The 25304-nt window shown below is 37.6% G+C and overlaps 1 protein-coding gene across 3 annotated transcripts in view; it reads right to left on the bottom strand.

The window, feature by feature from the left end:
• The window catches only part of RASSF8 (Ras association domain family member 8), a 128293-nt gene that overhangs the window by 44966 nt on the left and 58023 nt on the right, over positions 1 to 25304 (bottom strand). Inside the window, exon 1 of one of the 3 annotated variants that reach the window (XM_043881340.1) lies at positions 16637 to 16655. The exons of the other annotated variants lie outside the window; for them this stretch is intronic. The gene's annotated coding sequence lies outside the window, so the exon portion shown is untranslated. Of the gene's footprint in view, positions 1 to 16636; positions 16656 to 25304 lie in introns of those variants that run through there. 3 annotated transcript variants of the gene reach the window in all.

The following is a 25304-nucleotide window of genomic DNA, read 5'->3' as shown; positions in this document are numbered from 1 at the left end:
ATAAAAATTATTAACTCTCAGAGGTAAGGTTAATGAACTTCTCTCAGCTGTACCAAAGCAATGACCCTTCTTGCGTGGGCATGACTGTCTGCCAGTTTTACTCTTGCTTAATAAATTGTATGGTTTAATGACAGTCCAAACCTATTTTCACAGTTGGCTAAGAATAAATCACCTGGGTTGTAAAAGAGGTTTTTTCATACATTTAACATTTCTTTAACAACAACAACAAAAGAAATGTTCATTGAAGGGGGGAAAAAACAGAAAATACTGAAAAGATGAATATATAAAGCCATCTATGCCTCATTCCTCTAATCATAAGTGTTCAAACTCAGCCTAACTAGCAGACACTAGACTCCCCTGGTGGTCCAATGGCTAAGACTCTGTGCATACTATCCTGGGTTTGATCCCTGGTCAGGTAACTAAGACAGTGCAGCCAAAAAAAAAAAAAAAGATACCATGACAAGCTCGTTTTAGCTTTTTCTCAGAAAAAATGCATCCAAAAGCATCCTAGTTCATTTCCTCATTGATTCCTTCATTCATTCACTCTTAATATACATCTAGGCCTCTTATGCTCAAATCCATGAATGTTCCTCACTGACGTTTAGGATAAAGTCCACATTCCTACCATTGTCCATGTCACTCCAGCCCCTTCCTCAACTACACTTTCCCTTTGTGAGGCAACCAAATCTCCCTGTCCCACCATGTATAATATTCTCTGCTTGGAACATCTTCTTCTTTCCTATCTACTTCACCAGGTGAGCCCCAGGTACCTACTGGTCCTGCTTGATGAGGTGGTGGTAGTAAGGAGGCACCAGCAGATGGCAAGAGCTTGCTCTATGCCAGGACACTTGTGAACTCAGAACCACTGAGGAAATGCTATTATCGTGCTCATTTTACAAGTGAGAATGTAGAGGCTTTGAAAGGTTAATTCAGTTCAGCTCAGTCACTCAGTCGTGTCCAACTCTTTACAATCCCATGAACTGCAGCATGCCACGCCTCCCTGTCCATCACCAACTCCAGGAGCCTACCCAAACCCATGTCCATTGAGTTGGTGATGCCATCCAACCATCTCATCCTCTGTCGTCCCCTTCTCCTCCTGCCCTCAATCTTTCCCAGTATCAGGGTCTTTTCCAATGAGTCAGCTCTTTGCATCAGGTGGCCAAAGTATTGGAAGTTCAGCTTCAGCATCAGTCCTTCCAATGAACACCCAGGGCTAATCTCCTTTAGGATGGACTGGTTGGATCTCCTTGCACTCCAAGGGACTCTCAAGAGTCTTCTCCAACACCACACTTCAAAAGCATCAATTCTTCTGTGTTCAGCTTTCTTCACAGTCCAACTCTTCCATTCATGACCACTGGAAAAACCATAGCCTTGACTAGATGGACCTTTGCTGGCAAAGTAATGTCTCTGCTTTTTAATATGCTGTCTAGGTTGGTCATAACTTTCCTTCCAAGGAGTAAGCGTCTTTTAATTTCATGGCTGCAATCACCATCTGCAGTGATTTTGGAGCCCCCAAAAATAAAGTCTGACACTGTTTCCACTGTTTCCCATCTATTTGCCATGAAGTGATGGGACTGGATGCCATGATCTTGGTTTTCTGAATGTTGAGCTTTAAACCAACTTTTTCACTCTCCTCTCACTTTCATCAAGAGGCCCTTTAGTTCACCTTCACTTTCTGCCATAAGGGTGGTGTCACCTGCATATCTGAGGTTATTGATATTTCTCCCGGCAATCTTGATTCCAGCTTGTGCTTCATCCAGTCCAGCGTTTCTCATGATGTACTCTGCATATAAGCTAAATAAGCAGGGTGACAATATACAGCCTTGATGTACTCCTTCTCCTATTCGGAACCAGTCGTTGTTCCATGTCCTGTTCTAACTGTTGCTTTCTGACCTGCATACAGGTTTCTCAAGAGGCAGGTCAAGTGGTCTGGTATTCCCATCTCTAAGAATTTTCCACAGTTGATTGTGATCCACACAGTCAAAGGCTTTGGCATAGTCAATAAAGCAGAAATAGATGTTTTTCTGGAACACTCTTGCTTTTTTGATGATTCAGCAGATATTGGCAATTTGATCTTTGGTTCCTCTGCCTTTTCTAAAACCAGCTTGAACATCTGTAAGTTCACAGTTCATGTATTGCTGAAGCCTGGCTTGGAGAATTTTGAGCATTACTTTACTAGTGTGTGAGATGAGTGCAACTGTCTGATCATTTGAGCATTCTTCGGCATTGCCTTTCTTTGGCATTGGAATGAAAACTGACCTTTTCCTGTCCTGTGACCACTGCTGAGTTTTCCAAATTTGCTGACATATTGAGTGCAGCACTTTCACAGCATCATCTTTCAGGATTTAAAATAGCTCAACTGGAATTCCATCACCTCCACTAGCTTTTTCGTAGTGATGCTTCCTAAGGCTCACTTGACTTCACATTCCAGGATGTCTGGCTCTAGGTGAGTGATCACACCATCGTGATTAACTGGGTCGTGAAGATCTTCTTTGTACAGTTCTTCTGTGTAAGCTTGCCACCTCTTCTTAATATCTTCTGCTTCTGTCAGGTCCATACCATTTCTGTCCTTTAAAGAGCCCATCTTTGCATGAAATGTTCCCTTGGTATCTCTAATTTTCTTGAAGAGATCTCTAGTCTTTCCCTGTCTATTGTCTTCCTCTATTCCTTTGCATTGATCACTGAGGAAGGCTTTCTTATCTCTCCTTGCTATTCTTTGGAACTCTGCATTCCAAAAGGTTAATTAACTTGATGCAATACAGCTAGTACCTGGAGCTGGGACTTGAACTGAGTCTGACTCTAGTCCTTGTGGTTAATCTTTACCTGGAGGGTTGCAAACACCTCATGGGCCAGGCAGGTTTGCATATTAAAGGCAACGAAACAGTTTTCACCTCCACAAAGAAATATGCTTAAACAAAACAATACTTAATGACTCTTTAAGTTTATTTCTGTGAGGATGGGAATATTAACTTTCATATTATATCTATCATAAGAAAACCAACAACCCTTCATGTCATTCATTTTCCCTCTAAAATAAGAATCTGGATAATGTGATTTTTCTAGAGAAACCATTCGTATTCTGAAAAATTTTAATATGCTTTAGGATGAAAGAGTGAGATAATAACTTACTAAAAGCATACCTTAGGAACATAGTGGAAAAAATATGGGAAAGCTCACTATTCTTGCTGTTTTATGTTGTAAAACCAAAAAGGGATATAAATAATTTGTGGTTTTTCTGTTGCAACCTGAAAGATCACAAGTTTTACTTAAGCTTCAGTATTTATGTGAGTAGATAGCAAATTCTTTTGATCAAAGGAGTTCCAATAGATTCTGTAGCTGCCTGGGAACTGAGCCACACAGTTTTAGTAAGAATTTGATCTCCAACTGATCCCGTCTGTCTCATTATAGAACATTTGGGGTTGAACTGAACTCTTCAGCAACATTTAACCTGTCCTTATTTTTACCTTAAAGAAAAAGTCACGTTTCAAGGGTGGCCGAAGCATCTGATATATTTAGTTCCTAACACATCTGCTTTAAAATAAGATTACACACAAAAATTGCTCTCTGTAGGACATCTGTGGGTAAGAAGCTCTTTTGACTGACTAGGTTTTAATATTTTAGTTTTGGTAGTAAAAGATTCCAGATGTTTACCCTAACAGCTTTTGTAGACACATGGGATTAATGTAGGCATGTAATCCCTGGGTTTGGAATACAGCCAAAGTGTGTACATATGCCATTTAATTATGTGGACAACCTTGGCATTTCAAACATCATCAGAATCTCTCAGCTGATATTCACATTACTAATCCTGTTTTAAATAATCAAAGAGTGGTAAAGAAACTGGCATTGCACATACTAATGAAATCTATGTAGGCCCTTTTAATAGATTTGGAGATTCCTCTGGATTAAAAATTCATGTGTTTTATGGATTAAAAACACAGGTAAATATAATATAAAAACTGCCAGAAAATATTTTCAAAATTCTTTGCTTCATACCAGTGTAGCAATTTCCAAATTCTTTTTTGTTATCGTTCGTCTTTCTAAAAATTCATCTATCCCAAGGGAACTTTTGACTAAGCCCTGATGATTTCCCATGAGTCCTTGGACTTGACTTTGGGATATACTTCTCTATACAAACAGTGCCAGAAGTTTGTTTTGAATGAACATTCCACGGTTCCTTACCTAGATGATTTTGAACAACCTGCTGTGAATCTAAAAGCATGCAGACACAGTAGAATTGCTGTATGCTAATGACTCAAATTTCTCCCACTTCCTTTTAGGAAAAATGCAGCAACAACAAGCAAAATATTTCCACACGTTTTCCATAAGACATTTAGAAGTTTTATATGTGAAAATAAATTAGTAAGTCATCACAAGAAAAAAATGGATGAAGTGAACTAAACCAAAGTGCTACAAACTGAGAGGAAAGATATTTTCAGTGAAGCAAGCTCAGTGGAAAAATTCCTAATCCATAAGTTTTCCAGATATAAAATTTTCAAGTTTCCCAAGGCCATAATTTAGTTACTTGCTCTCCTGGGATATGGGAAGTTTCCTTTATGTGCTGTAGGCTGCTGTATCATGCATATAAATTTAAACTAAACACACACAGATATATACTGCATCAAAATAGCATATGATGATGACAAACAAGATATTTTGGTACATTTATCTGTAACATATTTATAAGTAAAATATAGGTCAGATCAAACCATTAAAGCATTTCTTTTCATATTTGTTGAATTTCTTTAAATAAAAAATATTTTTAATAATGATGGAGACAGCTGTAATTTTACATGTAAATTTTTACTGAAATCTCTATTAAACCCTCTTTTCTCAAGCTCTCCTACCCGAACTCTATCCAGACTTAAAAGGCACCTTTAGAAGCAGACATTTGTTTTCCAATACTTTATTTTGAAATTTCTCAATCAATTGATTGACATTTTCACTGCCAATAGTTCAAAACTTTTATTATCTCAGTTTATTATAACTGCTATGCCTTTCTACTGTCCACCTGGCCCACTGCTACCAAACTGTACGCTTCCCTCAGCCTGGCTCAAATCTGGTCTGTATCTCTATTAAGCTTCCCCGGTGGCCCAGTGGTAAAGAACCTGCCTGTCAATACAGGAGACAAGGGTTTGATTCCTGAGTCAAGGGAAGATCCCCTGGAGAAGGAAATGGCCGCCAACTCCAGTATTCTTGCCCAGAAAATCCCATGGACAGCAGAGCAGCCCACAGGGTCACAGAGTCAGACAAGACCTAGCACACATGCACACCTCTCCTAAGCACAATGACAGAGGTTTAAGAAAAGGTGGGTAATCCAGCTCAAGAACTCTATATTAACTTCATAGCATCTTGATGAGGAAGGATGGATCCCAAGTGTAACACAGAGCCAAAGCATACTCTGAAAACTCAAGTGATACAACTGAAAAGGAAAAAACCTAACCAAATCTAGCACCCTGTAGTGTTGACATCTTAAAGGTTTAGCAGTTGGCAAAATCAAAGTAACCCAGAAATCTAGCACAGTGAAACTCCCCAAACCTACACCTGAGGTAGGAAGATTATAATGCTGGCAAAATAATATGAAAGAGATCCTGCCATTGCAAAATGCTCCATTTATGGAGTGGCAAAATATCGTCAACTTCCAAATACCTCAAAAAATAGAAGGAAAAAAGTCTGCAAGTAAATCCACTGTTTGGGAAACCCTACTGCATTGTTTGGTCAGGCATTATATCACTGTAAAGAATCTTTACTGATGGTGAAAGCAGCAGCAGCCAAGTTGGTCAGAAGTCAGATATTTATACTGCTTCAACCTGCTATCTCTATGATCATATTGCAAGGGATTATTAGTAAGCTATGTATGGCCTGCTGCTTGTTTCTGTAAATAAAGTTTTTTTGAAACAGAGTCATGTTCATTAATTTACCTACTACTGTTTATGGCTGCCATGTGCTACAATGTGGGAACTGAGTGGCTTTACGACATGGCCAGGAAAGCCTAAAATATTTACTGCTTGGCACTCCACAGAAATAGTTTGTAGGCTCCGACTAGATGATAAAAAGGAAGATAAATAACCTCGATGATGTAAAGTATAGCCATAAGAGGTATGGTAGCAAATAAACTACTTTTCCCCCTCTTTATATTTACATTATTTTCTAATAATGTTTCAACTGTGAATATTTTTGATAAGGATAGGAAACAATACTGATTAAAATATTATCATGTTTCATTTTAAAATTCTGTAAACACAGTAACTGGATGTATGTTTCTATATATGCTATAGTATATTTGTTTGTACTTTACAGATCATCTTCATGGTACTGATACTCTGTAAAACATATTTGCAGATATTGAGTAATTAGTACATTCTTTCTGTAACAATTATACCGTTTCTATATTGCTTTATTACTATATGACATTGAAATACTGTTTCTCTAGAAACTAATATATTAAAATAGTATATCATGTGTATCTGAGAGATTAAGATGTCTTAGATTATCAATAAAAGTGAAACTGAAAGTTGCTCAGTTGTGTCCGACTCTTCACAACCCCATGGACTGTACAGTCCATGGAATTTTCCAGGCCAGAATACTAGAGTGGGTAGCCTTTCCCTTCTCCAGGGATCTTCCCAACCCCCGGATTGAACCCAGGTCTCCCGCACTGCGGGCAGACTCTTTACCAGCTGAGCCACCAGGGAAGCCCAAGAATACTGGAGTGTGTAGCCTATCCCTTCTCCAGGGGATCTTCCCAACCCAGGAATCAAACCAGGGTCTCCTGCATTGCAGGCGGATTCTTTACCAACTGAGCTAACTATGAGGGAAGCCCAGATTATCAATAGAATAGTGGTTAATGGTTCAAGAAATGTAGTAATTAAGCATTGTCTGGCTTTTGACTTAATTGCTTTCTTTGCGCCATAGTTTTGATATTTTGTGATACACAATTGACCTTGAAAACTAGTTGTTGGTATACTGTATGTTAAAAAAACTCTTTTTGAGTCTTAACTGTTTTAGATGTTACATTGAAGTTGCTTATCTATAAAAATCTAATTCTGGGAAAAAAGAGAAATTCAAAGATACCTACTTGATTTACAAAAGAGGTTAAATATTACCCACTAGAATATACTTTTCTACTATATTTAGAGTACTATGCAAATTACTGTATCACACCAAGTGTTAGTTGCTCAGTTAGGTCCAACTCTTTGTAACCCCATGGACTGTAACCTGCCAGGATCCTCTGTCCATGGAATTCTCCAGGCAAGAATACTGGTGTGGGTTGCCATTTCCTTTTCCAGGGCATCTTTCTGACCCAGGAATCAAACCCAGGTCTCCCACACTGCAGTCAGATTCTTTACTGTCTACGCCACCAGGGAACCCCCAAACACCTCGGCAAAAATGCCTGTGGGGTGAGTAACAGTTCTGCTGAACATAACAGGCTGATAATTCTGTGTGTGACAGGCAGAAATTCAATACTGGATTATAAAATCCATCTTCTCCAGACAAGAAGCTTTAAAAAGTCATCCTACAGAGCCTCGCCTCACAGAAAGTTCTTTCAAAGCAAGCATAATTATGTGGAATGGATTCACTTCTGCTTCTTAAAATCCCACTACTCAGGATTATAAGGCATGAGAAACAACGTAGGTCTAAATTCTGAAAACCATGGCTCCTGAACAAAACTGCCTTTTATTTTCTTGTGATTATAAAGCATTCTTTTTGATCATGGGGAAAAACTACCAAAAATTATCTTATCATTAATTGTAACTATATTGATCACTATAATATTTATCAACTGCCTATTAAAAAATAAATGAATTAAAATCAGTTTTGAGAAAATTTAGGGATACAATAGAACAATCTGTACTCTAAGAAAAAGATACCTTTATCTCTTTTGGCCACATTTTTATTTTAAAATAATTTTTATATTTAAGTTATATGCTTTTGTTGCCCCAAATCCTTTTTTTTTTTTTTTTTTTTAAACAAAGTGAGGCAAAATAACCAAACCAATGAAAACTACTGGAAAATAAAACTGATATTCTGGTTGCCATTTACTGATGGACTAAACAAGTTAAGGATAAGTATCTCTGAGGAAGCAACCCAATTAAATATTGGATAGAGAGTTGATTCAAGGATAAATAGAAGCTAGGAGTATAAATCATACAGCATAATTTCAGTGGATAGTTTCTTTAACCATTAGGTAAAATTGTTTTTCTATTAGAATGATCACTAACAATTAAGAACTTAAAACTAACAGAAAAATTTTAGGTTTTAATTACATAAAAGATTATCAAGAAGACAGTCTTGTTAAGAAACATTCTGTTAAGGAAATATTTTGGATCTTGAATTAAGGCCAAGCATGAATAAAGAACATAGGTGATGAGTAACAAAAGAGGCAGCATTTAAACATGGTGGCAAAGACACTGGTTTACTTAGAATGAGTACATGGGACATTGCAAAAAAAAAAAAAGACAACCATGAACATATGCACACAATTTCAGCAGAAATGAGATACCTCAAGCTTTATATCTCTTGAATTGGGGCTTATTGTTTCAGCCACCAGATGTCACCCTTCACCAGAGAGATAAAAAACAAACAGAAAGATAAGCACTTGTGTATTTGTTCAGTTCAGTTCAGTCGCTCAGTCGTGTCTGACTCTTTGCGACCCCATGAATCCCAGCACGCCAGGCCTCCCAGTCCATCACCAACTCCCGGAGTTTACCCAAACCCATGCCATCGAGTCGGTGATGCCATCCAACCATCTCATCCTCTGTCGTCCCCTTCTCCTCCTGCCCCCAATCCCTCCCAGCATCAGGGTCTTTTCCAATGAGTCAACTCTTCGCATCAGGTGGCCAAAGTATTGGAGGTTCAGCTTCAGCATTAGTCCTTCCAATGAACACCCAGGACTGATCTCCTTTAGGATGGACTGGTTGGATCTCCTTGCAGGCCAAGGGACTCTCAAGAGTCTTCTCCAACACTACAGTTCAAAAGCATCAATTTTTCAGCTCTCAGCTTTCTTCACAGTCCAACTCTCACATCCATACATGACCATTGGAAAAACCATAGCCTTGACCAGACGGACCTTTGTTGGCAAAGTAATGTCTCTGCTTTTTAATATGCTATCTAGGTTGGTCATAACTTTCCTTCCAAGGAGTAAGTGTCTTTTAATTTCATGGCTCCAGTCACTATCTGCAGTGATTTTGGAGCACCCAAAAAATAAAGTCTGACACTGTTTCCACTGTTCGAACACCCCATCTATTTGCCCTGAAGTGATGGGACCGGATGCCATGATTTTAGTTTTCTGAATGTTAAGCTTTAAGTCAACTTTTTCACTCTCCTCTTTCACTTGCATCAAGAGGCTTTTTAGTTCACCTTCACTTTCTGCCATAAGGGTGGTGTCATCTGCATATCTGAGGTTATTGATATTTCTTCTGGCAATCTTGATTCCAGCTTGTGCTTCTTCCAGCCCGGCATTTCTCATGATGTATCTGCATATAAGCTAAATAAGCAGGGTGACAATATACAGCCTTGACGTACTCCTTTCCTGATTTGGAACCAGTCTGTTGTTCCATGTCCAGTTCTAACTGTTGCTTCCTGACCTGCATACAGGTTTCTCAAGAGGCAGGTCAGGTGGTCTGGTATTCCCATCTCTTTCAGAATTTTCCACAGTTTATTGTTGTAAGGATACAATTAAAAAAATAAACGTTTGCAACATTCTTCTCTCCCTAGCCAAATCATATGAGGATGACTCCCCCGCACCCTACCACCACTTTACTCCTTAATGCAGAAATGCAGGTATTGGAGAAGAGAAGTGATAACAGCCTGAGAGGCTGACATGATAAACAGCTGAGTTAAGCAGTGACGACGGATGGACGCTGGGATGCAGTTTCTTGGCAGAAGTAAGATTTGTCGAATGGCTACCATGCTAGTGAGGGAGAATGGAGGGAACCGGATGAAACAGGCTTCAAGACTTTCTACTCTGTATTATAAAAATGACCACTCCTGGACATTTTCAACTGCAGTTTAGTCGCTCAGTCATGTCTGACTCTTTGAGACCCCATGAACTATAGCCTACTAGGCTCCTCAGTTCACGGGATTTTCCAGGCAAGAGTACTGGAGTGGGCTGCCACTTCCTGCTCCAGAGGATCTTCCTGACCCAGGGATTGAACCCAGGTCTCCCATATTGTAGGCAGATGCTTTACCATCTGAGCCACCAGGACTGCCGTAAAGATTTATGTTGCTTTTAAAATCTAGTTTTGCATGTCAAAGCTACATTTTCTCTACCAAATCTAGCTTTCAGGAAAAAGGACATTAGCCAGGGCTCCTTCAGGGTCTATATACACACACACACATATATACACACACACACACATATACATATACATATATTTACAAACAAATTGGAGAGAAAAAGATCCTGACTTCATCACAGTGTCTTGCACTAAACACATGGTAGGTAAACACTTTCCCACTCACCACACTCATATATAATGCAAGAAAGGAAGTGATGATCAAAAGTTTCAATCTCTTTTTTTCAATCCCATTAGGTAAGTGAGGGACCTATTCTATTTGCTGTCACTCTGCTACAACTACAAGGAGAAGTAAAATTCAAGGATTAGAACAGGTTAATGCTTCCATGCGTGTGGATTATAGAAGCCAAAAGACAATTCAGCAGAGACCCTTATGATTACTCAAGGCTTTAGAACTTTCCAAAACACAATTTTTCTTATTCCATGTAAAATTAAAGGAAATTCCAAAGAAAAGGTTCTTTTGTAGCCCAGAAATTTTTAGCAATTTGTGAAATACTTATTTAGAAAACATTTTTTTGTATTCCAACATATTGATAGATAAGGCTATTGCACATTGTTGTATCCTTTGGAAACATTCTGGATACATTATATCTTTTAGACACTTTCTTTCTCAACTACAAAGGCAAAATACGTTCATTACAGAAAATTCCAAAAACAGAAGGAAGGCTCCAGATAATAAAATCACCTATAATCCCACAGAATATGGGAGAAGAGAATGAAGTTATGAGTGAAACATATTTTCAAATATGCAAAATATCAAATTTATACATGGTTCAAGTTTCTACAATTATAATTCATTCCATCCATCTCACAGAATTCATTATAACCTGTCCTCCATTTACCAGTGAAATATTCCCAACAAGTTTCCCAAGAATCTGATGCTCGGTGGCCCACATCTTCATACTTAAGTTACTCCTGTATCTTCTTTGGTGCCTCTACAGCATTGGTGCTGCTGACCATTCTTTTGCGAACACTCTTTCCTGATTTTTTATATCCTACTTTTCATAGCTTCTTCTATCCATATGGTCATTCTCCACTAGTCATCATTGTGGGCTGTTCTTTTTCAGGCTGATGCTAACTAGTGAATTTCTGGCTCTATCCTCTATGCCACTCATTTATACCCTCTCCCTGAGTGACCAAAGTCATTGTCATGGTATCAATGACTAGCTACATACTGACAGGCCAAACACACAATAGATGCTTAATATGTTTAATTTTATTAATGACTTAACAACTTTCAAACCCAGTTTCCAGGAAGTTCTTAGCTCCAAAGCCAGAGCTTCATAGCAGAAGCCTCTTACCTACTATTTGAGAATGGTAATTGGCTGGTTAATTGTAAACATGGGTTAGGCAGTAAATAATAAAAAAAGACAAGTATTTTACATATTTGATATTAATCAAATACATGTCTAATCATCTGTCAATATTTTTAGAGTCAGTGTCATGAGATAATGATAATGGGTAAAATTCCCCAGGAAGACACAACAATTATAAATATACATGCACTCAAAATCATAATATCTAAATATATGAAGCAAACACTGACAGAACTGAAGAGAAACACAGACAGCAATACAATAATAACAGGGAACAGCCATACCCCACTTTAAACAATGGATGGATCATTCGGAGTAGACTAGGGAACAAAGGATTTGGACAACACCACAGACCAAATGGATCTAAGGACATATATATACAGAGAACGTTCCACTCAACAACAGTAGAATATATATTCTTCTCAAGTGTACATAAAACACTGTCCAGGATAGATCAAATATTAAATAACCAAAAAGTTTTATCAAATTTAAGGCTGAAATATGCAGAAGTTAAACAGAATATTCTTGAGCAACCAGTGGGTCAAAAAGCAAAAGGGAAATTAGAAAATATCTTGAGACAAAATAGAAAACACAATGAATCAAAATTTATGGACCAACAAACTTAGTACTAAGGGGATTGTTTACAGCAATAAATATCTATATTTTGAGGCCAGAATTACTCTGATACCAAAGCCAGACAAGCACAGTATAAGAAAATTATAGGTCAATATCCTGAAGAATATCGATGCAAAAATCCTAAATAATATACAGGCAATCTAAATTCAAAAACATTAAAAGGATCATATACTATGACCAAGTGCAATCTACCCCTGGGATACAAGGATGATTCAAAATACAAAAACCAATTAATACAACATCCCACATATCCGAGTGAAGGATAAAAATCACATGATCTCATCAATGTAAAAAAGCATCTGACAAAATTCAATGCCTTTTAATAATAAATACTCTCAACAGATGAGGAGTACCGAAAATTAACTCAACTTATAAAGGCCACATATGAAAAGCCACCAACTATCATCATCTTCAAAAGTGAAAAGTTGAAAGCTTTTGTTCTAAGATTGAGAATAAGGCAAGGATTCTCACTCCTGCCACTTCTATTCAACATAGTACTGGAATTCCTAGCCAGAGCAATTAGGCAAGAAAAAGAAAGAAAAGGCATCCAAATGAGGAAGAAAGAAGTAAAATTATCTGTTTGCAGATGTTACTACCTTATATGTAGAAACTCATCCACACACACAAAATGTTACAACTAACAAATTCAGCAAAGCAGGATACAAAACCAACACACAAAAATCAGATACTTATACACTACTGACAAAACATCCATTAAAAGAAATTAAGAAAACAATCCTATTTACAATAGCATTAAAGAATGAAATACTTAGGAATTAAGTTAACCAAGCAGGTGGAAGACTTGTAAACTGAAAGCAAGACTTGGATGAAAGAAATTAAAGAGTACACAAATGGAAAGACTCCATGCTCAGGTACAGATAGGTTAGTACTGTTAAAATGTCCAATCTATCAAAAGTAATCTGTAGGTTCAATGCAATCTGTATCAAAATTTCAATGACATTTTTTACAGAAATGGAGAAAACAATTTTAAAATTCATATGGAATTGCAAATAACCACAAATAGTCCCCCCCAAAAAAAATCTTGAGAAAAAAGAATAAAGCTGGTGGCATCACACTTTGTGATTTAAAAATATATAATATATCCACAAGTAAATAAATGAAATTGGACTCTCACCTCACAAAATTCACAAAAATCAACTCAAAATGGATTAAAGACTTAAATGTAAGACCTGAAACTGTAAAATTCTCAGAGGGTAACATACTGGAAGCTTCATGACATTAGGCTTGGCAATAATTTCTTGGATATGGCACCAAAATCACAGGCAACAAAAGCAAAAATAGACAAGTGGGAGGACAAAAAACTAAAAAGCTCTGTACAATAAAGGAAGTTAACAAAGTGAAAAGGCAACCTACAAAATGGGAAAACATTTACAATACTTGCAAAACATATGTGGTAAGATTTTAATGTCCATAATTTACAAGGAGCTCTTCAGTTCAGTTCAGTCCAGTCGCTCAGTCATGTCCGACTCTTTGCGACCCCATGAATCTCAGCACGCCAGGCCTCCCTGTCCATCACCAACTCCCGGAGTCTACCCAAACCCATGCCATGGAGTCGGTGATGCCATCCAGCCATCTCATCCTCTGTCGTCCCCTTCTCCTCCTGCCCCCAATCCCTCCCAGCATCAGGGCTTTTTCCAATGAGTCAACTCTTTGCATGAGTTGGCCAAAGTACTGGAGTTTCAGCTTCAGCATCAGTCCTTCCAATGAACACCCAGGACTGATCTCCTTTACGATGGACTGGTTGGATCTCCTTGCAGTCCAAGGGACTCTCAAGAGTCTTCTCCAACACTACAGTTCAAAAGCATCAATTTTTCGGCACTCAGCTTTCTTCATAGTCCAACTCTCCCATCCATACATGACCACTGGAAAAACCATAGCCTTGACCACAACTCAGAAAAAATGAACAAACAAAACCAAAAACAACCAAATAACCTAAGTTAAAACTAGGCAAAAACTTTGAATAGATAATATTTTTCCAAAGGTGACAAACATATGGTCCACAGGTGCTCATCACTAATCATCAAGGAAACAAATATCAAAAACACAGTAAAACACTGGCTCACACCTGTTAGGACAGTGATTACTAAAACAAAAACAAAGTGCTGGTGAGGATGTGGAGAAACTGCAACCTTTGTCTACCGTTGGCAGGTGCACGATCATGAAATGGTGCAGACTCTTTGAAACAGTATGGAATTTCCTTCAAAAATTAAAAATAGAACTGCCATATGAACCAGCAATCCCACTTCTGAGTATTTATCCAAAATAACTGGAAATCAGGATCCCAAAGAGAGATTTATACACCTACGTCCACTGCAACATTATTCACAGTAGCTAAGAGTTGGAAATAATCTAAATGTCCATCAATGGATGGATGCATAAAGAAAATGTTGTATACACATGCAACCAAATATTCTATCACAAAAAAGAAAAGAAAGAAATCCTGTCATAGTCACAACACAGATGAAGCTGGAGCACATTATTAAGTGAAATGAGGCAGTCACAGAAGGACAAATTCTGCAAGATTCTCCTTATATGAGGAATGCAAAGCAGTCAAATAGAAGCAGAAAGTAGAATGGTGGCTGCCAGGGGATGTGGTGTGGGGCAATAGGGAGTTGCTGTTTAATAGGTATAAAATTTCAGTCAAGCAAAATGAAAAAGATCTAGTGATGGAATATATAACAGTGTATTATATTTTATAGTTAGCAATATATATATATAATATATATATATTATATATTAGCAATATATATATATAGTTAGCAAAAAAACAGTATAGTTAGCAATACTGTATTGTATATTTAAGTTTGTTGAGTATAAATCCCATGTTATTACTATTTTTTTAAAAAAAGAACTTCCTTTAGGATTACTTGCAAGGTGAATCTGTAAGCAAAAATTCTCTTAAAGTTTGTTAATCTGGAAATGTCATTTTGACTTTATTTCTGAAAGGCAGTTTTATAGGACAGAAGATTGTTAATTGACAATTTTTTATCATCTTTCTGACCCCCACTGTTTCTCATGAGAAGGCAGCTATTAATTTTATTGGGATTCCATTCTAAGTGACTGGTTGTTTCTTCTTTTTGCTGCTTTTATAATAGATTTTCTCTTTGTTTTTCTGCATTTTATAATGATGTGCCTGAGTATGAACCTTTTTGTTCATACAAAAAGATATCCATATCCTTGTTGGAGTTCATCAAGCTCTTTGGATGTATAGATTAATGTTTCTTATCAAATTTGGGATATTTTCAGCTATTATTTATTCCATTTTTTCCCTTGCTCTTTTCTCTTTCTTCTCTCCTTCTAGTACTCCCATTACACCTATGTCAGTAGCCCTAGTGGTACCATTCTCTGAGGTGCTGTTCATTTTTCTTCATTTTTTATTCTTTTTTTTTTTTGTATTGCATGGCCTCCTGTCAATCCATCTTTGAGTTCATTAGTTTCTTTAGCCAGTGCAAACCAACTGCTGAGCCCCTCTAATGAATTTTTTTCATTTTGGTTACTGTAGTTTTTATTGTACTTTAGAATTTCTATTTGGCTCTCTTTTACAGGTTCCAAATTGATAATTTCTTTATTCTCTCAATGTGATGAGAAGCTGTCACCATGGCTTCCTTTACTTCATTAAGCATAGTTTCCTTTGGTTATTTGAACATCTTTACAACAGCTGCTTTGAGGTTTTTTCTGTTAAATTCAACACCTGAGTCCTCTCACAAGCAGTTTCTGTTACCAGTGACCTGTACCCCCACCCTACCCCCACTTAAGGCGTCTGCCTAGGTTTTGGGCTTACAGAATTGCTGACTCACTGCTCTATTGTCGCCAACAATGCTACGGGGCATAAATTGTTTCATAGTCTGATGCAGTTCAGTGTGGGCAGTGGCAGTTTTTTCAGCTCGTCTTTGAGGTTTGTTCCGACTTCAGGAAGGCTTTTCTTAGCTCTTTCCTAGGTTCTCTTTTGTGAAACTGGCCTATGGTTTAACATTTTGCTTACTAAAAGGGTCTACCAGCCTTCTTTCATTTGCTTACTTTAGAGATTTCCATTGTTTTTGAGAGTATCCTGAAACTGGAACTTCCCCACACTTTGTTTCAAATAAAATCAGTTCCTGTGGAAAGAGCTTTGAAGCTCTCTGTTCTTATGGACTGTCTCTTCCCCTAGGCAAAATCTCTGAGCCACTGCTCCAAGGGCTGAGTGCAGGCAGTAGCTCTGGTCTCCTTGGCCTGCCTCTCCCAGTGTGGAACTTCTGACCAGCAAGCAAGAGCGAGTGAGGGCACCTGGGGCCCTAGTGTTCTAGGCCTGCACCCCTGCAGTGGCGTTTTCATTCTGTCAGTAGGAGCTGGGTGAAGGAAGGGAGCTCCTGACCTCTTGGCTGCACTTACCAGGAATCCAGCCTCTGTAACTTGACAATGGAGGGGGTGAGAAATGCTGGCAGCCTACCCTCCTGGTCAAACATGGTATCCTTTCATGGGAGATGAAAGAAGAGGAAGTCTGTCTTCTTGGCCACACCAGTTGAGAGTGGAGATATTGTAATGCTGAGTTGAGGGCATCAGGGTAGGAGTAGGTCATGACTCGGCTGCCATGTTGGTTGTTTTTACCATGTGTGAGCAGATTTTCTTGAATAAATCTTTCTTCATTTGGTACATACCTGTGGGGCAATACCCAGTGGCTTTTTAATTTTTTTAATAGTTTCTATCAGTTATGTTTGTATTCTGCTGTGGGGCAGGTCTGCTATTGTGGAGGTGGAACTTTTCTTCAGTATCTATGTTTCAAATGCAGGAAGAAGGAAATGAATTTTGAAGTCATCAGGTAAAGAACTCTCCTAGATTAAAAATTTTTTATTCCAATCTGTATTATACACAAATGAAAACACTACATTGCACACTTATGAGTATGCTAGTCATTGTTCTGAGCACTGAGAAAATACCAGCACATTTAGTCCTCTATAAGGTGCATAGGCTGTTTTATCATGCTTTATGTAGATGGAAACAGAAGCCCGGGAATCTGCAGTACTTTGCCCAGACTGCACAGCTAAGAAATGGAAATGCAAGGATTAAATAAAGGCAGATTTGCTCCATAGGTTGCTTTTTACTTCACATTTCTTTTCCTATGGAATAAATTAACTAGATACTTAAAATTTGGTTCATAATGTAAAAAAAAAAATTGTTTTTACTTAGGATTATGTGGTAGTCATATTTTGACCTGAAATACTCTTTGAAAACAGTTTCTAATAGCTCTATAATCTTGTTCCATTTTGAAGCGTATGAAAATGCTTGTCTTATTATCTCCTCACTATCACTAAATACAATACTCTCTTTTAAAAAGTAATTGTCATTCTCAAAAAAAAAGTTGTCATTCTCTTTGTAAAATATTTTCTCCTATGATTTACCTTATATCTACATTGTATTATTGTATTTGTGTCATTACTGAGTATCTTAGTTCAGGCTGCTGGAACAAAATATATAGACTTGATAACTTAAACAACAGTTATCTCTCACAGATCTGGAGGCTGAGAGGTTCAAGATGAAGATGCCAGCAGATCTGCTGTCTAATGAGAGCCCACTTTCTGGCCTTTAGACAGCTACCTTCTTGTTGTATCCTCATATGATGGAAAGAGAACTAGCTCTCTAGTCTCTTCTTATATGGGCACGAAATCCATCACAGGAGCTCTATCCTCTTGACCTCATGACCTCGTCTAAGCCTGATTACCTCCTGAAGGTCTCACCTCCAAATACCATCACAACGGGGTAAGACCACAACACATGAATTTTAGGGGGAAACAAACATTCAGTCCATGCACAAAGTGATAAACAAAGAATTTTCTCTTACAGTTCTAGGGATCAGAAGTCCAAAATCAAAGTATCAGAAGAGCCAGGTCCCTCCCAAGGTACTAAGAGAAGTTCTAAGATTCCTTCTTCAAATCTCCAGTGGCTCAGGCATTCCTTGGCTTGTGACCACATCACTATTGTCTCTGCTTCCCACTGACTCATCATCTTTGGCCTCAAAAATTCTCTCTGCCTCTCTCTTTCGAGGATAGATATGACTGCATGAGGGCTCATCTAGTTAATCCAGGATAACATTTTGAGATCCTTAACTTATTTCTTTTTCCATATAAAGTAATATTCAGTCTTTTACCACATGAATATACTTGTGATGTATACCAAATGATATTTTTATACTTTTCCTGTTACCTCTTAGACAAATGCCATAAAGTTATAACTTTTAAACTATAACCCCTAGAGACACAATATAAAAATCAGCATCAAACAATGGATATCCAGAAAATTAAATTCTTTTTCATGAGAGAATTACCTAAAAGATCACGATTTAAAATATGGTATTACAATCTAGATTGTGCATTTTAAAAACTAATCCAAACATTTCTTTAAAAGAATAATAACTCAGTGTCCTGCAAAATGATAAATTAAGAAAACAATCCAATTACAACCACATCAAAATAAAATAGAAATAAATTTTGCCAAGGCAGTAATATGACACTGGTGCAATATGAAGAACACACACTAAATGAAAAGAAATTCTGTGCTCCTAGGTTGGAAGAATTAGCACTGTTAAAATTTCCATACTACTAGTGATTTACAGATTCAATGCAATCCTTATCAAAATCTCAGTGGTATTTTTCATAGAAATAGAATTATACAATCCTAAAATTTGTATGGAATCATAGAACACCTTATATAGTCAAAGCATTCTTGAGAAAGAACAAAGCTGGAGGTGTCACACTTCCTGATTTCAAACTATACTATAAAGCTATAGTAAACAAAACAGTGTGTTACTTGACTAAAAACAGATAACATAAGTCAATGAAACAGAAGGGAAAGCCCAGAAATAAACCCTTGCATATATGGTCAATTCATGTATGATGAAGGAGCCAAGAAGATGTAACGGAAACAAGATAGGCTCTTCAAAAAACAGTTTTGGGGAAACTGGACAGACACATGTGAAAGAATAAAACTAAGTTACTATTTTATATTATACACAAAAATTAACTAAAAGTGGATTAAAGACTTTAATGAAAGACCTGAAGACAAATAATTACTAGAAGAAAAGACAGGCAGTAAGTTCCCCGAGAGTAGTTTTGATAAGATTTTTTGAATCTGACTCCAAAAACCAGAAGCAATAATAGCAAAAATAAACAAGTTTGAGATTACATCAAATTAAAAAGTTCCTGCACAACAAAGGAAACTCAAGAAAATTAAAAGGCAACATGTTGAATGTGAGAAAATATTTGCAATCTCTATGTTCAATTAGGTGTTGATACCCAAAGTATATAAAGAACTCATACAACTCAATATAAAAAATAAACAAAAAAATCCCCAAAGCCAAGCAACCAGATTAAAAAATGGGCAGAGGACCTGAATAAGCATTTTGCCAAAGAAGATATGCAGATGGTCAACAGGCATGTGAAAAGATGCTCAACAGCACTAATCATTAGGAAAATACAAATGGAAATCACAATGAGGTATCACCTTACACTTGTCAAAATGAATATTATAAAAGGGCAACAAATAACAAGTGTTGGAGAGGATATGGAGAAAAAGGAACCCTGGTACACTGCAGGTGGAAATGTGAACTTGGTGGAGAACAGAAGTCCCTTAGAAAATTAAAAATATAAGTATATACAATCCAGCAATTCCACTTCTGGGTATTTATCCAAAAAAAGAAATAACACACTAACTCAAAAATATCTATCTTAGATAGTCAGTGGAAATTTGCTGTATAATGCAGGGACTCAAATCTGATGCTCTGAGACAACCTAGAGGGGTGGGATGGAGTGGGAGGGGGGTTCAAGAGGGAGGGGACATATGTGTACACACGGCCGATTCATGCTGATGTATGGCAAAAACCAATGCAATATGGTAAAGCAAGTATCCTTCAATAAAATAGATAAATTTAAAAAATTGTCAATAATTTCTGGCAATGAGAAAATTCTTTTGGGAGTAAAAACTCATGCATTTTTGTAAGTGTGTAACAAATGTGAAAACAGTAGTTTGTTAGATTAATGTGAAACAATTTTATATATGCTGGAAAACATATCTCTTATAGATATATTAAGATAAACTTGGACAATCTAACAGTTTTTATTCCAGATATTTTTAATTTAGAAAATGCTTTAAAATAATTAAAGGGTTTATAAAACAGGTATATTAAGAGTATGTATTAAATAAACTCACCAGCTAATTTTCTCTCATTTTCAAGAGAGGTTCAACATCATATTTATTCATAACTTTAACAAAACAAACAAATACTCAAATTGATTTGTATATATAATGCACATGTATTAAATACTGTGATTCTCAAAAGAAAATAATACATGCACCCTTATGTTCAGGGTAGCATTACTTACAATAGCTAAGAAATGGAAATAATCTAAATGTCCATTATGGATAAATAAAGAGTATGTAAATATCATGTGATCTCATTTGTATGTGGAATCTAAAACAACAACAACAAAACCCCAAGTTTACAGATACAGAGTGGTGGTTGCAAGAGGCAGGATGGAGCGGGTGGGCAAACTGGGTTAAGGGAGTCAAAAGGTACAAGCTTCCAGTTATAAAATAGGTAAGCACGGGGATATAACTGGTAGCTCAGAGGGTAAAGAATCTGCCTGCAATGGAGGAGACCCAGGTTTGATCCCTGGGTCGGGAAGATCCCCTTGAGAAGGTCATGGCAACCCATTCCAGTATTCTTGCCTGGAGAATCCCATGAACAGAGGAGCCTGGAGGGCTACAATTTCATGGGGTCACAAAGAATCAGATACAACTGAGTGACTAATACACACACACACAGTGACTATAGTTAGTAAGACTGTATTTGAAAGTTGCTAAGAGAAATCGTAAAAACTGTTATTGCAAGGAAAAACACACACACACACAAAGTCCTCATTTTAAGAAAAAACATCTTGTAAGGAGATGGTGTTAACTTACTGCAGTGACTGCTTCACAATACCAAATCCTTATGTTGTACACCCAAAACGAATATATTATATATCACTTCTACCTCGATGAAATATTAATACATTAAAAAAGCCCTGAGCCACGTGGTACTCCTATGTGTTTGAACTGGTTCCCATGTTCTACTCTGCAGCCTCTGGACTCTGAAGACTGATGAGAGACATTTGCAATCCAGTCACATAAGCGTAACAAAGAAGTATTGGTCCTGATGGAAGAAGAGCAAGATTTACCAGTGAAAACACCAAGATACAGGAATCAGGAGATTTTCAGTCAAGTAAGCAACTCTGAAGTCAATGATCAGAAATCCCAAACTTCAAGCCTTGCTTCAAACCTGACTATGTCAGCAAAGGAGGTACCATACTCAATGCACCACGCAAGATCGGTGATGCCAATCTTTTAAAATTGGTTTTCACTGATCGCCTTGTTTGTCTCAGAATACCCAGAATCCTTTCATTGCCTTGTGCATGTTCATCCCCGTGCTCCCTGTAAGTCTTACTGACATACCAGCTCAGGAACAAAATCACACGGAATCCACTCCCCAGGGTTTGGTGACTGTGTTTTTGAGGTTGGATATTCTTCTAAAGGTAATAAATAGTGCTTTACTCAAAAAGAAAAAAAAAAAAAAAAAAAGCCCTCCTTTGTCTCCACCCACCCACCCTGTGATTGTAAAACAGGCAGCGAGAATATGCAAATTAATTGAAGTAACATTACATGAAAAATCCTGGACACACAAGCTATGGTCCAAGGTTATTGAAAGATGTTAAAATTAGTGAGAAGTTAATTCTTTATCTAAAGGAACACTATAAATCAAGCAAGGAAAAAGCACTGGTTAGACATCAGAAAAAGGGTGTCACAAAATCAAAAAACAAAACAAAAAATACCAATCAACCAACCAACCAAACCCCCAGATAGCCCGTAATAACTTCCAGGCTTTTAAGAGTTCAAAACAAAAGAAAATGAATGAATTTCCCATGTGTTTCAAGGGTAAATAGGCTCTTCCTGTCTCTAGTTAAACAAACTCTTCAGTTGAAGGTTTTGACTCTACAATTTTGGACAGCATGACTGCCTGACAGGCAAAATACAGGATAAAAATAAAGATAATAGTAATTTGGTAACAAATTATAAACTTCAACTGGCCACCAGCACTTCAAAGTAACCATTAGTTAGAGTTAGTGGGGTCTGTGGTCACAGTCTTTACAGAGAAGTATTATCTTCTGTTTTAAAAGTATGAATAGCTAGAACCTTATCAATAAAGAAGAAATAGAAATGGTATTACTGAGAACAAGCAGAGTAACTGAAGAAATACTACTAACCAGTTATTTCATTTCTTTGCAAATTGAGATAAGTAACTTGAAGTACTTAAAGTTACTTAGGGTAAAAGACACCCACAAAAGACAAGCAATTTTCCATGACCTTACACATTCTTCCAGGGGAATCTTCTGAACCCAGGGATCAAACCCAAGTCTCCTGCATTGCAGGTGGATACTTTACCATCTGAGCCATCAGGTAGGCCCAAGAATACTGGAGTGGGTTGCCATGACCTTCTTCAGGGAACTTCTCGACCCAGGAATCAAACCAGGGTCTCCTGCATTGCAGGCAGATTCTTTACCAGCAGAGCTAGAGGAAGCCCTACATCACACATTAATTTGGATTAAATCTCACCCTCAATCTCTTTATTGATTGAATTGCCTACCTATAAAAACATATTTTGATATGCTTTCTATTTCTCAGTTTATATCTCAGATTTCAGGAGAAAAGAGTGAATTTTCTAGAAATTTGAACACTAAGCAGCAGACAGGAATGACAATTGAATATTGCAGGTGTTACTGATCTTTGGCTCAAGAATTCTGACACTGAATCCTGTGCCAGGATGCTCTTCAATAATCCTGCAGTGGAAGCAGCCCCTTTATACCAAGGAGTCAGAAGAGGGGCTTTCCAGGCAGTCCAGTGGTTAAGAATCCACCTGCCAATACAGGGAACATGGGTTTGATCCCTGGATCGGGAAGATCCCACATGCCTTGCAGCAACTAAGCCTGTGTGCCACAGCTACTGAGCCCGCTGAGTCTGTGTTCTAGAGTCCATGAGCTACAACTATTGAAGCCTGTGTGCCTAGAATCAGAGCTCTGCAACAAGAGAAGCCACAATGAGAAGCCTGCCCACTGCAATTAAAGAACAGCCCCAGCTCGCCACAACTAGAGAAAGCCTGAGCGCAGCAATGAAGACACAGCAGCCAAAAAAAAAAAAAAAAATTAATTTAAAAAAAGTTAAAAAGGGAGAGGAGCAGGAGAGACACTGGAATGTCTATCTGACCATTTGTGGAATTAAAAAAAACCCAAAACCACTATCTTCAGTTGAAGTAGTGGCTACGGTCAAAAGGAAAAAGGACTGACTAAAAGCTGTAATCCTAATAATTTCCACAGTTTTAACAGTAACACAATTTTAAATTCAATTCTTAAAGGACTAGTATTTTCATATATGATTAAAATTTATTAAGGATTCCACAGCCAGTTTCTGCTGATTGTAAAAAAATAAAATCTAAGTTCATTAAAAAGTCCATGAGCATTGTCAAAATTTGTTCTTTAATTTCAAGTATCTATGAGAAAAATTTCAAATAAATATACATAAATCAGTAATCAACTTGTCTTAAATTTTTTTTTGACATGGAGATCATTTTATGTTATTTAAGTGGAATTTAACCTGTATTAAATGTAATTGTTGAAGAGGAACTGAAGAGCTTCTTGATGAAAGTGAAAGAGGAGAGTGAAAAAGTTGGCTTGAAACTCAACATCCGAAAAACTAAGATCATGGCATCCTGTCTCATCACTTCATGGCAAATAGATGGGGAAACAGTGGAAATACTGACAGACTTTAATTTTTGTGCTCCAAAATCACTGTAGATGGTGACTGCCGCCATGAAATTAAAAGACACTTGCTCCTTGGAAGAAAAGCTATGAACAACCTAGACAGCATATTAAAAAGCAGAGACATTATTTTGCCAACAAAGGTCCATCTAGTCAAAGCTATGGCTTTTCCAGTAGTCATGTATGGATGTGAGAGTTGGACTATAAAGAAAGCTGAGCACCGAAGAATTGATGCTTTTGAACTGTGGTGTTGGAGAAGACTCTTGAGAGTCCCTTGGACTGCAAAGAGATCAAACCAGCCAATCGTAAAGGAAATCAGTCCTGAATATTCACTGGAAGGACTGATGCTGAAGCTGACTAAAGCTGAAGCTTTAGCCACCTGATTCGAAGAACTGATTCGTTAGAAAAGACCTTGATGCTGGGAAAGATTGAAGGCAGGAGGAGAAGGGGACGACAGAGGATGAGATGGTTGGATGGCATCACCGACTCAATGGACATGAGTGTGAGCAGGCTCCGGGAGTTGGGGATGGACAGGGAGGCCTGGTGTGCTGCAGTCCATGGGGTCGCAAAGAGCAACTGAACTGAAATTTAATTGTCTACTTAAACCAAGACTTCTATAGAAAAATACTGCATGTTTGTTCTTCTGATAAAATACAGCAATTATTTACTATATTACTTCCCCAAAGCAAATCAGCCCAATTTCAACACACCCACTGGTGTGCTGAATTCCAGGGAGAGGAGCCTGGTGGGTTACAGTCCATGGGGCCACAAAGAGTAGGACATGATTGAGCACACACATGGACAGGCAGCATATACACGCGACATATTTCACCATCCCTCCTATGAAAGCTGCTAGTTAGGGACACATTTTAGTGCTCAGACAGCCCTGGGTTCAAATGCTGACCTCTCCACTCATTAGGTATATTACCTTAGACAAATTACTAGCTTCCTTGGCTCTAAAATGGGAATTGTTGTTGTTTCATCACTAAGTTGTGTCTGACTATTTTGTGACCAAATGGACTATAGCCCACCAAGTTCCTCTGTCCATGGGATTTTCCAGGCAAGAATACTGGTGTAGGTTGCCATTTCCTTCTCCAAAATGGGAATAATAATCCTTACATTTGTCAGAGCTAAGTTACAATAACTGTGAAGACTTAAATATAACCTGGCATGTAGTAATGACTTTAAAAATAGCTGCTATTAGTATTACTGGAGGA

The sequence above is a fragment of the Cervus elaphus genome, chromosome 22, assembly GCF_910594005.1.
Source record: "Cervus elaphus chromosome 22, mCerEla1.1, whole genome shotgun sequence".
NCBI lineage: Eukaryota > Metazoa > Chordata > Mammalia > Artiodactyla > Cervidae > Cervus > Cervus elaphus.
The sequence above is the reverse complement of the archived record's forward strand: the minus strand, read 5'-3'. Positions and strand labels throughout refer to the sequence as shown.